The 18,993-nt window shown below is 37.3% G+C and overlaps 1 protein-coding gene across 1 annotated transcript in view; it reads right to left on the reverse strand.

Annotated features, from left to right (window-relative positions):
- Positions 1–18,993, reverse strand: part of LOC136877599 (mitogen-activated protein kinase p38b) — a 166,720-nt gene that overhangs the window by 44,265 nt on the left and 103,462 nt on the right. The gene's annotated exons all lie outside the window — the stretch shown is intronic.

Consider the following 18,993-nt stretch of genomic DNA (forward strand, 5'->3'; position numbering starts at 1 on the left):
AGCAACAGGTTGTGTATGCGAAGCCGTACATCTATTTCACGCCGTCTCTCTGTTGCCTACGAAGAAAAGTTGACGACTTTTCATCGTCGTGTTATTCGTTTGCGGAAGAAAACTTCCCATTTGCTTTCTCAAATCGGGAACTCTGATCAGACGCCTGTTTATTTTGAAATGCCACTAGACAATATGGTTCACATTAAGGGCTCTAAAAGCATTACTATCAGGACAGGTGGTAACGAAAAACAATGCTGCACAGTAATGTTATGCACGTTAGCTGACTGAACGAAATTTTCTCCATATGTGGTTCTGAAAAGAAAAACATTTCCAGAAGGAAATTTGCTGTCTGTTACTTTTGTTTTAACCCAAGAATCTGGCTGGATGGACAGTGAGCTAACGAGGACTGGATGAAGTGTGTTTGGCAACGTCACCCGGGACTTTTATTGCAGAAGCAGCACCTGTTTGTGTTCGACAGTTACCACGGGCATACTACAGACACCATACAGGTAGTGATAAGTAAAGGAAAACTGATCTGGCAATAATTCCAGGAAGGCTTACCTCTATACTAGAGCCATTGGACGTTTGTGTGAACTGGCCTTTCAAAGCTGCATTGAAACAGCTCTACAGCGAGTGGATGGCGTCTGCCCGAGATCATGCACCAACACCAACTGGAGAAGTGAAACGACCCGAGGAGGAACTTCTATGTACATGGATAAAGACTGCATGTGACTGCATCTTCAATAACTTGGGGTGGAATTGTTTCAAGAAATGAGGAATTTCAAATTCTATGGATGTTAGTGAGGACGACTATGTACTAGAAGGTGACAGTGATCAAAGTTCCCATGGTGATAGTTCTGATGAGATTGAATGGTGAGTGATCTGTATATTGAACTAGTTTTATTTCTCATTATGGTGTGTTTAGAATTTTTATTCCTTGTAAAGTGTTTTAAACAGCAATTTTGTAACACATTTGCAGAAAAAAAACCTGGTAAGTAAACATGTTTATTTTTTTCCAAATTTTGTTGTTAGAAATTCAGATGTGCGGGTCTTGTTCGGTAGCGGGTGGTATTCGGGATTATCGGTATCTTTACATTTTATAGTATTTTGAAAAGAAATACAAAGTATGAGTTAATTCCAATAATATTGATAATATTAATGTGAAATTAAAATTGCTAATAGTAAAATAAAAATGAATGAAGTATAATAAAATTGTACACTTATTTTAAATTGAGATAAGCTAAAGCATATCAGATTTCTTTTATAATGATACAGAGCAGAATAATAAAAAGAGAACATACAAAATTAATTTATGTTCGTGAATGCATAACTATTGAAGGAAATCACAGAATATGTCTGAACATTTTGTTTTGTTGTTTGTTCTCCATTCACTTAAAATTTAACACATTAAAAAGTGGTTTACAAGTTGTGAAAAATGAAAATACATAAGTACAAGCCTTTATAAGCATTTTGCATGACATTCTTACTGCAAAAAATCAGTTATCTTAGCAATAATTTATTACCTGGATGTTTTTCTTACTTCACTACAAATTAAATGCAACTATCAACAGATCAGTAATTTCATTAAAAATGAGTTAATTGCTAACATTAATCACAGATAACTGAGAACCAAATAAGCATTTAACAGATAAAAACCAATCAAATGTTATTGAGTTAATAAAGTTACCTCTTCGCTTGTTATTTTGGCAATGGTCTCCTTATCTGGAGTTCCAACGAGTATAAAGATGCGCATTAAATGATCAATGTCTGTAGAAGACCTTGGGTTAAGGAGCTGCACCAAGCAACAAGACTACTTTCTAGCAAAGATTAGTCACATACCTAATTTATAATGCTGGCCATGCAAATGTTAAGTCTGAACTACATTAAAATCACATATTACCAAATCACTGCACAGAATGCGTACCATATTACAGACATTATTGCAGGTCATCATTTTAGACAAACCACATACACTTCATTAAAAAAAGTAAGAGAACAATGCTTCTCAACTTACAAGCCAAAGAGGTGTAAAGGAGTGTAATTAAAAAAATAATATTTAGATAACTTTTTCTACTATACTAACTTGATAACAGTGTTTGAATTTTTTATTCCAGGCACCACTCCACGAAACCATACCTTAAGTTGCAATGTGAATTTTACTTTCTTTTTGTGAAGTTCCTGCAAAGTATTCTTGCACTGCAGCATTAAATATCTCACGCAAATAGCAAGTTACGATTAAAATGAAAGAATGTTATTTAGAGTGTGTATTTTATTCCTGTCTGTGCAGGAGGCCTGTCACACTGCTATGAGGCAGAGGCATCCCTTCTTTAGTTCATGCTGACTGAAATTAATGGCTGCAGGTAGGGGAGAAATATTGAGCGACAGAAAGGCATTGTAGATATTTGTCACTCTTTTCCTATTGGCACCGATATTCCTGATGATATTCAGGAAGTTTATGATGATTACTTTTCATCATGTCTCAAGTCCAAAAATGATGTGACAGCAGATGTGATTCTTCAGTAGACAACACAAACGTAATATCGGATGTGCTTATGTGACTATAGTGATAATATTTATGTACTTTTATTGCTATAGTAGATATTTATGTACTTTTATTGCTATAGTAGATAAGATTCTGATCAGCAATATACGTAAAATTTAACTTAGTAAAAAGAGGTAACTTCCAAACCAATTTTCTTAATTTTGTATATTATTCATTTGAGTTTCTGTCATTATTATTGGATTCAGGTTTTAATAATACATTTTATGGTTTAAAATACACGAGAGACTCGCCAAGTCCACTGAAAGGAAATAGCGAAGTGAAGTTGCTTTTCTGTGTAACTTAGCGTGGCAAATTTGATGCCAACATTGCTCTTTAAAATATGCTTGATTCCATTTAAAATGCTGGATGAAAATCCACGTTAGTTTCAATATCCACTAGATCAAACTGTCTTGCCACCATTGTTAGTTTCAAAAACTGTCAAGTCTATTTTCAGCCAATCAGATCTTGAATTATTATCAGAATTCCTTTGCTAGAATGAGCAGTATACATCAACAGCTTCTAAACTATAAACTTAATAGAAAAAATGCAACAAGATTTTATGTTGATGGATATGTAACAAAATAAAAAGACAACATTGATTTCCGTGTGCTTTAAGTGGTTACTCACAAGCACTTGCAAATGAGAAAGTTAAAATTTGTAGCCTGCCACTCATTTCTCCTTCCAGATTGCTATTCACAGTATCTGAAAAAAGAACTATGGGAGAAGGAAGTGATTATAAATCCTAAAAAATATAAGAACGTCTTAAACATAACCATATTTTTTAAAGAAGGCCTTGTCTGTGACAGTGAATTAATTCGTTTTGAAATAATACAATCTGTTACCAGTCGCACATTTTATTACATTATTTACTCCACTTCATCGATGGAGCACACATAGTGGAGTAAATCTATATATATAAAATAAGAGTTTTGTCTGTACATTGCTCAGAATTTGAAAATAATGGTATTTCTGTATCGGTCATGTCCATAGTAACAAGAAAATGCACTTTTTACATTTCCGTAATTTCTGTCTGTCTGTCTGTATGTATGTACACGCATCACGAGAAAACGGTTGAAGAGAATTTAATGAAAATCGGTATGTGAAGTCAGGGTATGAGCCTCTACAATCTAGGCTATAAATCATTTTACTCACGCTGAGTGAAATGGTAGTTTAGGGGAAGGCCTAAAATTGAATTCTCAACTATTTATGTTATTAGTGGTCTAATGAAAATCGGTATGTGAAGTTGGGGGATGAGCCTCTATAATTTAGGCTATAAATCATTTTACTCACGCTGAGTGAAATGGTAGTTTAGGGGAAGGCCTAAAATTTAATTCTCAAATATTTCTTATTAGAGGTGTAATTGATGAATGCTACGTAACTAAGGTTATATAGTATTAAATTTCCTATTATTCATGTCTTATACATTGTTGCCGTACTGGCTATGATCACAAAGATATTCATGAATTTGGATTTTTGTTACTAAGTCCCTACCAGCGCCGAGTAACGAGAAAATGGGTAAACAGTATTTAATGAAAATCGGTATGTAAAGTCGGAGAATAAGAAACTACAGTTTACGGTATAAAATATTTTACAAATCACAGAGTCGAAAGAAAACTAAATGTGAAGGCCTACAATATAGAAATCTCATAACATTGATCAACAATAACAGTACATTGACCATTGTTTGTCGTGATGTGCTTTGTGGCTTCTGTTGCCCCTCATCTCCGGTAGATAGGATTACTGCTGCGTACAGAGTATTTTTTATTTGATATCCGTCGCACCGACATAGATATGTTTTATGGGATAGGAAAGGGCTGGGAGTGCCTTAGGCCTTAATTAAGGTACAGGCCCAGCATTTGACTGGTGTGAAAGTGGGAAACCACAGAATACAATCTTCAGCACTGCCGACAATGGGGTTCGAATCCACTATCTCTCGGATGCAAGCTCGCAGCTGCGCACTGCTAACCACACGGTCAACTCGCCCAGTCGTACAGAGTGTAACAGCCTGCCTGAATATTGATGGGAAGTAGCTGCGGAGTTAGATAACTTTCTTCTTTAGCATGCCATTCCCCTGGTTTATAAATTTTCTGATACTACTGGTACGTAACACACTGGATCATCATAGCATTCGGGCTATTCAACCTCTCTTTTGAGGCACTGATTGGAATGAACAGTGTGCATATTTAGCAGAATAATGGCAGATGAGTGTTCATGGCAATCTGCGGCCTTGTGATCCCAGCTCTGGAACTTTGGAGTATTAGATTGGCACCGCAATCTAACCGCAGCACTGTTCGTTAAAAGTAATAAAACATGCGGCTTTCCATTTGATCGAGTATTTTATATGATAGCATTGCTTTTAATCGCTACATTCATACTCACGTTTTTGTAATGACCTATGTTGATTTCAGTTAGGAAAACCACAGTCAGTCTTTCTGAGAATCCCGTAGCGAAGCACGGGTACATCAGCTAGTAATTTAATAAAACTTGTGATTGGTAACAGTTTTTATTATTTTATAACGATATCATTGGCAAATATGGAACAATCTTTAACTTGGGATGCAAAGGCATAACTCAACAAGACTGAAAGAAGGAAACACACCAAATTTTATAAACTCCTAGTAACTGGCAACTCAAGAACAGTTCTTGTAAAATATTTATTTTAAGAAGATCTGCATTGATGGAACAGCTAACAGTGCAAGGTGAGGAACTATATATTGGCCATGACTGTTTGAAATGTAGCGAGAAGGAAACATTTTGATGATGGATCCTTATATTCTATGCTTTGGAGTTGTTTTGAAAGCAACTAAAATAAAGGATATGAACAAACTTTTGGAGAAGTACTTCGGGCCAGACTGGCCTTGTGAAGATTATAAAGTCAAGTAGTAGTAGTAGTAGTAGTAGTCATAGGCGCAATCAATTTTGATGTTCTATTTTACTCTACCAGATGGCAGAGTAAAGCGATCTTTCTTGGGCAGACTATTACTTTCAATGAATGTGTCACAAGAGATCTTTTACAGGCTAACATCTTACGACATGGAGCATCAAATGGACATCTTTTCTCTCTGAAACAATCTAACTCTGCAGGTTTGAAGTGGCGATTTTGGGATCCCGAGGCCGACAATTTACTACGGATCCACTAGGTCAGTTACTGGTAATGTCAATGAGTTACAAGAAAAAGGAGAAGAAGCAAAAGAGTGTGAAAATATGGTATAAAAACTGCATGAACTCATATAAAGGATTTTGTATCCTAAGCATTCTAAATTGACACTGCTTTGTAAATATCACAATCCTTTATATAGTTAATTTCTGTCTGGTTTTCATTTACTGCAGAATTCTGTTCGGTTTAGGTTAAAATATCCCTATTTTTGTAACATTTTTATGTTCAGAAACGTTTTCCTTACTTCCAAACTCTTAAACATCCAATAACTGTTTCAAAAAACAATTATGTTCAAATTAAAATCTTCAATGTTGTCAGTTTCTGTGTAGAGGCAAGTCTGAAATTAATACAATTACATCGAAAGATAGTGAACTATTTTTATAAAAGCATTACTTATATTCCATGAATTTCTGTTCATTAATGAATAGTTCTCCCTTGAAAATATAGTATTTTGGGAGTTTGATTCTAGGTGCCTCCTATGTAAACACTGAACTAGTTCAGGTTTTTTTAAAATATGCATTTATTTTATTTCCCTGCGAATAATCCAACTAAATATTTATGGAACTTATTTTAATATTCCATACTGGTATTCCTCTATCTAATGAAACAGCCAAATTGCCTTAAATATTAACTAATTTATTGCATCAGAATACCAAATTTTGAAATTAATTTTCTTGAAATTCATTACATTTTGCCTAACAAATATAAACTTACAGCAAATGCTCAATTTTCAAGCTAGAGATTTTTGGTTTTCAAGAAATGATCTTTTTCTAGAAAACTGTGGCAAGTTGTTGCACAGTAATTAATACAATACCGTTTATCTTTTATACAAGTACACTGACTGACAGAGCAAATGCAACACCAAGAAGGAGTGGTCAGAACTTTATGCCAATTGCAGGGTAGACTGACGTCACTGAGGTATGCTCATGATGTGAAATGCGCCGCTGTGCTGCGCACGTAGCGAACGATAAATGGGACACGGCGTTGGCGAATGGCCCACTTCGTACCGTGATTTCTCAGCCGACAGTCATTGTAGAACGTCTTGTCGTGTGCCACAGGACACGTGTATAGCTAAGAATGCCAGGCCGCCGTCAACGGAGGCATTTCCAGCAGACAGACGACTTTACGAGGGGTATGGTGATCGGGCTGAGAAGGGCAGGTTGGTCGCTTCGTCAAATCGCAGCCGATACCCATAGGGATGTGTCCACGGTGCAGCGCCTGTGGCGAAGATGGTTGGCGCAGGGACATGTGGCACGTGCGAGGGGTCCAGGCGCAGCCCGAGTGACGTCAGCACGCGAGGATCGGCGCATCCGCCGCCAAGCGGTGGCAGCCCCGCACGCCACGTCAACCGCCATTCTTCAGCATGTGCAAGACACCCTGGCTGTTCCAATATCGACCAGAACAATTTCCCGTCAATTGGTTGAAGGAGGCCTGCACTCCCGGCGTCCGCTTAGAAGACTACCATTGACTCCACAGCATAGACGTGCACGCCTGGCATAGTGCCAGGCTAGAGCGACTTGGATGAGGGAATGGCGGAACGTCGTGTTCTCCGATGAGTCACGCTTCTGTTCTGTCAGTGATAGTCACCGCAGACGAGTGTGGCGTCGGCGTGGAGAAAGGTCAAATCCGGCAGTAACTGTGGAGCGCCCTACCGCTAGACAACGCGGCATCATGGTTTGGGGCGCTATTGCGTATGATTCCACGTCACCTCTAGTGCGTATTCAAGGCACGTTAAATGCCCACCGCTACATGCAGCATGTGCTGCGGCCAGTGGCACTCCCGTACCTTCAGGGGCTGCCCAATGCTCTGTTTCAGCAGGATAATGCCCGCCCACACACTGCTCGCATCTCCCAACAGGCTCTACGAGGTGTACAGATGCTTCCGTGGCCAGCGTACTCTCCGGATCTCTCACCAATCGAACACGTGTGGGATCTCATTGGACGCCGTTTGCAAACTCTGCCCCAGCCTCGTACGGACGACCAACTGTGGCAAATGGTTGACAGAGAATGGAGAACCATCCCTCAGGACACCATCCGCACTCTTATTGACTCTGTACCTCGACGTGTTTCTGCGTGCATCGCCGCTCGCGGTGGTCCTACATCCTACTGAGTCGATGCCATGCGCATTGTGTAACCTGCATATCAGTTTGAAATAAACATCAATTATTCGTCCGTGCCGTCTCTGTTTTTTCCCCAACTTTCATCCCTTTCGAACCACTCCCCCTTGGTGTTGCATTGTCACTGTCAGTCAGTGTATATTCAGTACTCAAGTAAGTTAGGTACAATTTATAAAACAATGCAAAAAATTATGTAAAAAAAAAACCTAACGTCAGTGTGACCTGTGCCCTTTGGTGACGTCAGTCAGGAATCACTGGCAGAGTTGGATCGCTCTATAGGTGTTTCCCACACTTCCCCTCAAGACAATCTGCAGGTCCTCAATTCTCGGTCTTGATAATCCCAAAATTTGCACACACTGTTCATGTTTCGGTTTGGACAAGGCCTTTGACAAGATATCACCTGGCATGTCTCCAGATGCTACATGCACCAAATTCATGGCTCCAGACTGAACGATTCCTTGAACACCTATGTGCTTTGTTTGCGCATAAAAAACAGTATTTGTGGCAAGTTTCTGAGCACTGAAATTGTTGTCATACAATGTGTTAACTCTTTCAAAAAATGTCCAAGGTGGGAGAGTTCTTTGGTGACATCACTGAGCACCATATGCTCTGCCTCAGTGGTTGACACAGCTACTCTGGATTGTTTACTGGAATACCATGTGACAGGACTGTCATTAATAAAAAAGATGTATCCAGTCCATGGGAGTCTGCTGTCGATCAACTCTCCATAAACTGTGTCCACGTAGCCCATTATTGATCCCTTTCCAAAGCTGTAACTGATCTCCAAGTCCAAGGTACCCTCTAAATTACAGAAACTCCTCTTTGCTATCATCCAACAAGACTTTCCAAAGCAATCATTGTACTGGCTGAGGCAACTAACTGTATGGGCTATGTCAGGAGGTATAGCTATTGAAGGATACAGTAAACATCCAAAGAGTTTGCGGAAGAGTGGTTTGTCACCATCTGAACTAGTCACACATCGGCCTTGGTGAGCTTTGTTCCAGTGATGGCAGGCACGGATATGGGATTGCATTCTGACATGTTGAAATGATGCAGAATGTTCTCTACGTACGACCTCTGATTCAATGTAATCTTAATGTTATCTATGTAGAAGTCTATCTCTGGAGAACACTTTGCTTTGCCAAGATTCTTTAATTCAAAAGTCTCACTTTTTGAACTGAATAATTTTCTCAGGGTTCCAACACATCAGCAACATATCGTCTGTGTATACTGCGTATACTGCAAAGATGGTTAGATCCTCACCCTGGTCCTTCACATATATATGGATGGGATCTCTCTTCGTTGATACTGCTCCTTGACTATGTAATTGTTGATCAAGGTGTCAGAGCCAAGCTCTACTAGTCTGTTTCATGTGACAAACACAGTTTCCCATTTTCAGCCTTTGCAACATGGCCTTTGCTTCATAGATGAATTTTTGATCATGATTCTTCTTTCTAACGATGTATTCAAGTATTTCTTCCATCTCGTAAGGCAACTCCATAAACACATCTTTGTCCAAGACACCTTACACCCCGCTAACAATTTGCTTTACGTCGCACCGACACAGATAGGTCTTATAGCAACAAACCACTGAGATAGGCTGTAGTGACATTGTATTGAAGAATATTCATTCTGTTCTGTGCTGCACATGTGATGGCCAAACAAATTTAATCCAATTGAGTAACTGGGAAAAAAGTTTCATTATAGTCCTTCCCAAAATGTTGGGAGTATCATTTTGCAATGATCCAGGCTTTTTTCCTCCAAAAAGCTCTCCATTCCATACTTATTTCACAGAACGAAACGACTTCCAATCACATACTTGGCTACGGACCTTGGCACCATGTCCCACATCTTTCATGTAATTGTGCACCGGTCAAAGCCGGCGAGATAGGGATCTCTGCCAGATATGTGAAGTCTGCCTTCTCTGCATCATTGTGATTTATCTGTGCTTTATCACTTCCTGATGACTGTCATACCAGTAAATAGATTTAACAATCTCATGCTTGATATATCTAGAAATCTCACAACACTGAAAAACAGGGTGTTAAAAACTTCCCACACAAGGAGTACAAATGGAGCCACAATATGAAACTGAGTTTTAACAAGATTTTGATACACACATGATTTTTATTATTAAGGAGATTATAATGAGTGTACAGGATAATTTATAATAAAGAAGGAGGGACTTTTAAAAATAATTTTAAAGTAAACTGGACAGCAGTTTCTTTACATCTAACAGCTGAAGTTTTTAAATTGTAATCCTGTTAATGGAAATATCAATTTCTTATTTTAAAAAAATTAATTATAGTAATAGTTTTTTTATTAGTAAGATGTTTATATTATGTTGGAGCATGTGATTATCAAGTCCTTAAGACTTTTAGGAAATATTTTCGCTGATAAGAGAACATATTGTGTTCCAGAAAAATGTACGATTAGATAATGTCTTAAACAGTTTTTTGTACAGTATTGGCAAGGTGGACTCACATCATCTCCTGTCTTCCAGTTCAGTGAGACTGTCACATAAAATATGAACCAAAAAAGACTAATAAAAATGGTCAAATGAATAAATTGTTGATACATCTCTCGAAAGAACAATGGCACACACTTTAGCAGTAAGTCTTCATTCTAGCGGTATAAAAAGCATAAATAAATGTTCAAAGAAGGGAAAATGTGCATGGATAACAGGATATTAAAATCAACAGCTCTGAATGAGGTGTGGTTTGGAAATTAAGTAAGGAAAGGAATATTTGTTTTTGAAAACACAAGGCATAGAATATTGCTGAATACATAATTTATAAATAGAGCTTAAATTTTTAAAAAACTTACTAGTTTTTATGTTTATATCAATACAAACTTTTAACATAGAAATTTCCTATTGTGTGTATTGGATGAGCTTGAGATGGAGTGTTGCCCTCAAATAAAATTCACCCAATTAAGCTAAGACAGGGCATCTCAGCAGAACAACGTCAGCCTCATTTAAAAAAAATTATTTAAAGATCAGATTCACCTGGTTTCTTCAGTAATGGAGTTTTCTTTATGAGTGTATTTGACAAAAAAAGAAAATAACTACTTCTAAATTTTCGGTGTCATTTCCGACATTTTAGCAATAACATTGTTCAAAAGGATGCATTGTGCATTACTGTAATATCAAATGCATGTTAGGTGCTATTAACACAACCTCTTACTATGAAGGTAATCCCAAAAATAAGATCTCCTACTTTTTTATAAATACATAGACCTGTTTATTTCTACAATGGTTTACATTTTATAGCTTGAACATTTAGCTATTTTTCTACATAAACACCATTTCGGTCGATGCATTTTTGTAGACGCTGTGACAGTTTTTGTGTGCCCATGTCATACCAGCCTGCAGCCATGCTGTTCAGGAAGTTTCAGCGGCGCTTCGGGAAACCTCAGGAACCAAAGTGCAGAAATCATCCAGGGTGATCCGCCGATCTTCACGCATGATTTGCTCAACCTTCATGACTGTCTCGACGGATATTGGATGGTCTCCCGCTCCTTTGTTCAAACGTTGTGAATTTCAGTCCGACCGTCTGCAAACTCTCTACACCTCTTACGAACATTTTTTGACATCCATGCACGACTCACCATACACTTCCATCAATTGGCGATGGATTTCAAACGGTTCAGTACCTTTTGCATTAAAAAACCAAATAACTGCGCGCACTTCACGGTAACATCCAATGGGAGCCCCATTCTAAATGGCTGCCAAAGCAAGACTGAGTGGCTCAGCGGGGCGTGCGCATGTTTATATGTGAGCGTGGGAAACGCTCTTCACAATATTGTGACCAACAGCCAAACAAACAGAGTTCTGTATTTATAAAAAAAATATGAGACCTTATTCTTGGGATTACCCTTGTAAAAATATTGTTTCAGAACTATTACACTCATCCCACTGAGTAATTCAATTGTAGATCCCTGTATGGCAACTACTAATGAATGCTCCTGTTAACAATATAAAAGGAGTCCCAGTTTTTTAAAATATGCCACATTGTTTTGTCATATCTAAAAACAATTGCATAACTAATAGATACAACTTGTTTTTCATGTGTTGCTTCTTACAGGAGTCACACGATTATATGAAACTTATACGAAATGAACTGAAGGAAATGATGTGGATGCAATATCAGGTACACAAGCGTACAGTAAGGTTTCATCCAGAAGTCCAGCATGCGCCATCCTTTATGTTTCTACACATTGCATGTTGTACTGCAATAACTTGACTTCATGCCCTCACTAATACTCCTCCTTTACAGCCGAGAAGAGACTTGTGAAATATGGAATTCTGTATTATACTCATCACTACCTTGATGATTCAAGAGTCAACGTGAGGACTGGACAAGGTTGAGTGCGGACAATAAGACCTCTCCTAACTAAAAACAAACAAGTTATTCTATCTAATGTTTGCCCTGTGATTCCTAATATTGTTATTGAAGAAGAATTTCTCAAACTTAGCATTAAACCAATGTCAAAGATATCACCTATTAGAGCAGGTTTAACAATTCCTGGATTTTCTCACATTCTCAGTTTTCAGAGACAGATTTATGTTCAAAATGAAGACTTTAACAAACTTCCAGACTCACTCCAAATCGAATATGAGGGTACCAATTACTGGATTTATTTATTTATTTATCCTCTGAGACACCCACCTGCTTTCTTTGTAAAACTGAGGGGCACTTAGCTAGAAACTGTCCTAATAATGATGAAATAATAAATGAAGGCTCCTCATTAAATCAAAATAGTCATTCTCGTGGCAAGATCAATCGAACGGAATTTCCCCAACTAGTAGAGGATACACAAAAAATAAAAACAAACTGTCAAGAAAATATTACCTGTACTCCCTCACAAACTACTCTTCAGACAACTGCTACATCTACATCTCTTCAGTGTTCTCAAAATCAAAACTGTGGGCCTTTACCCTCAGTCCAAACAACTCTAACTTCTCCTTTGGAATGTCCTCAAAACCCCTCATGTGTTCATCTTGCTGGATCAAAGAGGCCAGTATCACTATTTAGTAGTGAAACTACAGGCAGAAAAGACCTTGATTTTACGAAACCTCCTCTAACAACTGAACCTAAGACAAGTGAACAGGCAGGGAAACACTAAGCAAGTTCTAGAAGCCAACCCTCAGTTTCTCCCCTCAGTTACTTACAACTCCAATTAAGACAGTACTGGAGTTAATGACATAGCAACAAGAGCTTCCAATTACACCCAAGATCTAGAGGGTTTAGCTCAAGCTCTTCAAAAACTATATCCATACTACACTGAAAAATCCATTAAGAACAGGAGTACTCGAATAGTCAAGAAACTGCTTAAGGCTAGCAGCGAAAACCGAGGTGAAGCAATTAACAGTTTAGTTCCAGATTACTCCAGCGATGACTCTACTTCTCTCACATAATGATGATAAAATTTCCTCTACACCTGTTTGTCATTCTTATGAATATAACATTACTTCAATGGAACCTCAACAGTTTTCGATCACAGCAAGAGTATTTACAACTTCTACTTGTGTAGCCTTCAGTTGTCTGTCTACAAGAAACTAACTTTAGAGATAACTTTGTTTCCCATTTAAGACAGTTCAACTTACATTATAAAAACCAAATTAATCCAAATCATGCAATTGGAGGCACAGCTACCTATGTTAAAAATAATTTACACCATCAAGAGGTTCCTTTAACTAATGATTTAGAAGCAGTTGCAGTTTAATTATACCTACCACAAGCTATATGCGTATGTAATGTTTATTTTCCAACGAATAGTACATCTCATGCTGATGATTTAAGAAACCTAATACACCAACTCCCCAAACCCTTCATTTTGATGGGTGATTTTAACAGCCACAACAGTTTATGGGGTAGTCGCAATACTGATGCAAGGGGGAAAGAAATAGAGCAGATACTAGATGAATTTACTCTAGTATTATTGAACTCAACTGCTTCAACCCGTTTTGATATAGTACACGGAGCATACAGTAGCATAGATTTAACTATATGTACGCTAGACATAGCTGCACTATTTAACTAGTCCATTTATTCAACTCTACAAGGAAGTCACCACTTCCCCATCATAATTAACGATGATCAAAGTTCTCCAGACAACACATCAAAACCTCAATACTGTAAATGGAATTTAAAAGGCAATTTGGCAATCATTTAGAAAGACTGTAAATAACTATTTAAATGATCTAACTCCAACTAAATAAATTTCCTTCTAAGCACATCAATGATATTGTTCAAGACTTCACTGAAGTAATAATTAAATCTGCTGACCAGAGTATCCCAAAAACCACTCCTATGCCCTTCAAGAAAACTGTTCCCTGGTGGAACGATTCCTGTAAAGAGGCTATCAAAAATAAAAACCGTGCTTACTACCTATACAAAAGAAATTCTACACCTGAAAATAAAATCAATTTTCAGAAATATCGAGCAATAGCACGAAATAAAATAAAATAAAGTAAGAAACCCTCCTGGTTAATATTCGTCTCCTCCTTAACCTCCCAAACTTCGCAAAAAGGTATGTGGAATAAAATCCAAAGTATAAGTGGTAAATACAATAAATTCTGTATTACTTCTCTAAGAGATCCAGTCACTGGGTCAATTGTAAATGAACCTCAACAAATAGCTGATCAATTGGTTAAATCATTTTCAGAAATCTCTAGCGATAACAATTATGAACCTGAATTTCTTCACATGAAAACAACTCGAGATCCGATAGACTTAAGTGAAACTGAACCTACACCGAACTATGCTTATAATGATACTTTACAGTTACAAGAAATTGTTACAGAACTCAACAAATGCAGCAGATCTAGTCCTGGCCCAGAATCCATTCCATATGAATTTTTAAAACAGCTTCCACATAGTGCACTCAATTATCTACTTGCTATTTTCAACTATATATGGAGTTCCAAACTATTTCCAGATCAATGGCGTTGTGCTATTGTAGTGCCTATACTCAAACCAGGAAAGGACATTTTGATCCCAGATAATTATTGTCCCATCGCCTTGATAAATACAATGTGTAAGCTAATGGAGAAAATTGTTAACACGAGATTACGCTGGTATTTGGAACAAATACACTTTTTTAGTGATGCACAAAATGGTTTTCGTAAAGCACGTTCAATAACAGGCACTCTGATATGTTTAGAATCAGAAATCCGAGAAGCTTTCCTGAATAATCAGCACCTCATAGCTGTTAGTTTAGACATTGAGAAGGCATATGACATGGTGTGGAAAGACTAACTGAAACATTGATGAAACATAATATTTCAGGAAACATGCTTTATTACATTTATAATTTTCATAAAGATCGCCAAATTCAAGTCAGGACAAATGGAACTCTTTCACATGAAGTAGCCATTGACAATGGAGTTCCCCAAGGATCAGTCATCAGTGTCACATTACTCTTCGTTGCAATAAATGGCATTGTCTCCAACATTCACCTACTAGTAAAGGCTTGCCTTTTTGCCATTGATTTGAATATAATAAGTGCAGGAAGAAATAAATTAACTACTCAACAGTTACTTCAAGAATAAATTGATAATATCCAAAAATGGGCTAAAGTTACAGGGTTCAAGTTTTCCAAAACTAAAACCAAATGCATTCTCTTCTCCAAATATAAACATACTGTACAAGACCCTGAGCTATACATGGAGAATCACAAAACTGAAACAGTAACAACTATGAAAATCTTAGGAGTTTTATTCGACACTAAGTTAAGTTGGATACCTCACCTGAAAAACCTTAAAGATGACTGTTTGCGAAGGCTGAACATAATGAAGATCCTGGCAGCAAAGAACTGGGGGGGCAGACTACCAAGTGCTAATGAACACATACAAAGCCATTATTAGGGCTAAATTATACTATGGAAGCATTGTATACAATTCTGCAAGAATGTCTTCACTCAAAATCATTGATTCCATCCAGTCCACAGCTCTTCGAATTGCTCTAGGAGCCTTCCGTACCAGTCCAGTAGTCAGCATTCAAATAGAAGCAAATGAACCACCACTCACAATTACACGTAGACAACTAAGTTTGACTTACACGCTCAAGATAGCAACTATGAGTGAATCAAGAATTAAGTTGTATGCTTTTCCTAACAAGCACCAAGGTACACATATTAAATCAGGATCACAACCACAGCCCTTCAATGTCAGAATAACCAAGTTTCTTGAAGAATTAAATTTAAATATCCCTCCAATACTCCTTGCAGACAACTCTCTTAATGTCCCACCATGGACTATTACCCTTCCAACAATTAACTTTGAAATAAATTACAGTGTCAAAGATGAAATTGACAGATCTCACTACCATCAATTATTTCTTGAACTTTCTAATAAATACCCAAGGCACACTGCAATCTATACTGATGGATCAAAATGTGAGGAAAGAAATGGATGTGGGATTATATATCCTGAATGTACCATGCTGTACCGATTGCCTGACTACTATACAGTCTTCTCTAATGAGCTGTACACAATAAAGCAGGCTATGCTACATATTTTGAAAACCAGCACCTGCAATAATGCCTTTTTCTGGTTCAAAAAGTGCATTAAATGCAATAGAAAGTCCATCATCAAAACAAATCCTTGTACAAGAAATACAACTGTTGTTTAACAACATCATGAAAGAAGGCAAACAAGTCATCCTTGTGTGGGTACCCTATCATAGATGTATTCAAGGCAATGAATCTGCTGATCAAGCAGCTAAAGACGCTACTTACGTCCAGCTAGGCGATCTACCAATAGCTACCCCTCACACTGACATTATTGCCTATGCTAAAAAAAAATTATACCAATAGTGGAAGATAAAATGGCTTGAAACTTCAAACAGCAAACTCCACGAAGTAACAACGGAATCTACAGTACAACACTATCTTCCAAACCTTCCGAAACAAGATCAAGTCCTAATATCTAGAATACAGATCGGCCACTCCAAGATAAGTCACAGCTACCTCCTTGAGAAGAAACTGCCTCCCATCTGCACAGCATGCAATAGTGTGTTGACTGTGAAGCACATCATTACAGACTGTTCACTGTATGACAAATGGCGCCAGTACCATGGTATACCTAAGGATATTAAGGGGGCAGTCTCATCTCCTTCATTGTGCAAACAAATTATCAAGTTTTTCAAAGACACTGGTCTGTATTAAAAAATTTAACTGTTCAGTTTAAAATACCAAAATCTTTTATATTCCTTTCATTCTTCACTCTACTGTAATTTAATGTAAATTCTACAGTTAGAAGTCACGATAAGACCTTAGTGTTAAAGTGACTAAATTAATTAAAAAAAAAAATTCTTTGTATCAAAATTTAGGTATAACAATCCCTATGGTCTGAAAAAAAAAAAAATCCTACAATTAAAACTTCCATAAAAAGGTTTTTGTTATTTTTTTATGCCACACTGACACAGACAGGTCAAGAGACACAGGAATGGCAATGCTGCGATAGAAAAGGGCTACGACTGGCAAGGGAAGTAACTATAGCCTCAATTACGGTACAGGTCCAGCATTTGCCTGATGTAAAAATGAAAAACTATGGAAAAACCATCTTCAGGGCTGTTAACTGTGGAGTTCGAACTCACCATCTCCCAAGCGGATAGCTATGCAATATAAACCATGAACCCAACTTCAAAGGGTTTCTAATATGATACATAGAGTATAAAAGTTAAAAATAAAAGAAGTTGAACAGAACAGGAAAAAAATAAAATACTATTTTGTAAAATTAAATGTAATCATACATTAATGAGTGAAAATCATGAAAAATCTGTCTTTCAGTGTTGGTTCTGTAACTACTTAATATTAATTTTTTTTTCAGTCCATCGATCACACTTACAAATTTATAAAACACTAGTACATTCCTAGCAGTAAAATAGTGTTGTATCTTGTGTTCGACAAACAGAGAAACTTAGAAGTTATCTTAACTGCATTGTTGTTGCCTGAGTCATCAGTCCATAGACTGGTTTGACGCAGCTCTCATTGCCACCCTATCATGTGCTAACCTTTTCATTTCTAAGTAACTGCTGCATCCTACATCTGCTTTTCATATTCATAGCTTGGTCTACCCCTACCATTCTTACCACCAACACTTCCCTCAAAAACCAACTGTGCAAGTCCTGGGCGTCTTAAGACATGTCCTATCATTCTATCTCTTCTTCTGGTCAAATTTTACCAAATTGATCTCCTCTTACCAAATAAACACAAAATTAATGGCTTCCACCTAAACAAATTTAATTTTAAGTGATTCAATGATATGTTTACGGTATATCATCAATAGCCTGTTACGATATATTGATGAACATCTTCTGACTGGGCATGTTGGCCACGTGGTTACGGGTGCACAGCTGTGCGTTTGCATCCGGGAGATAGTGGGTTCGAACCCCACTGTCGGCAGCCCTGAAGATGGTTTTCTGTGGTTTCCCATTTTCACACCTTAATTAAGGCCACGGCTGCTTCCTTCCCACCCCTAGGCCTTTCACATCCCATTGTCACCATAAGACCTTTCTGTGTCGGTGCAACGTAAAACAAATTGTAAAAAAAAAAAATCTTCCAAAACTTTGACCAAATCTTCCAAAATTTTTGAGTCCGTATCTTCTAAAATATTATTTTTGGATCTGACAACATTGCTCCAGACTGTCCTCTTCATCAATTATAACTCTCAGCTGGCCAGGAGTATCTAAGAAGAAAAGATATATAAGATATTTGTTGTATTCAGATTTATTTGGTTCTGTAAGTCGCTATTTAATTTCAAGTAAAAGTTTACTCTTATGAATTAGGAAGCCAGTTCTACTATTTGGCAGAACAGACTTGAATCACCCTTAATAATGAAAAATTGTCAGCAAAACATATGTTCTATCTATAACATAAAAATTACATTTTATTACTTTGGCATAAAAGCTTATGTAGATAAAACAAAATACAATTACAAAGACAGAATGGTCTCACTATGTCATTCATTTATCTACCGAACCCTACACTCAAATGGCTTATGCTTCATCATACGTGGCTTTGGTCATTCAAAGCAAACACAAAGGATTAGCATAAAAGAAGTATTTGAAACAAATATTTAAAATCAGACTGAATGCACCTTAGTGCTAGCTATACTTAAATATGCCAAAATGGTCAAGTTTTCACTGCTCTAGTAAAATATATACCATTTTTTTAATGTTC

The sequence above is a fragment of the Anabrus simplex genome, chromosome 7, assembly GCF_040414725.1.
Source record: "Anabrus simplex isolate iqAnaSimp1 chromosome 7, ASM4041472v1, whole genome shotgun sequence".
Taxonomy (NCBI): Eukaryota; Metazoa; Arthropoda; class Insecta; order Orthoptera; family Tettigoniidae; genus Anabrus; species Anabrus simplex.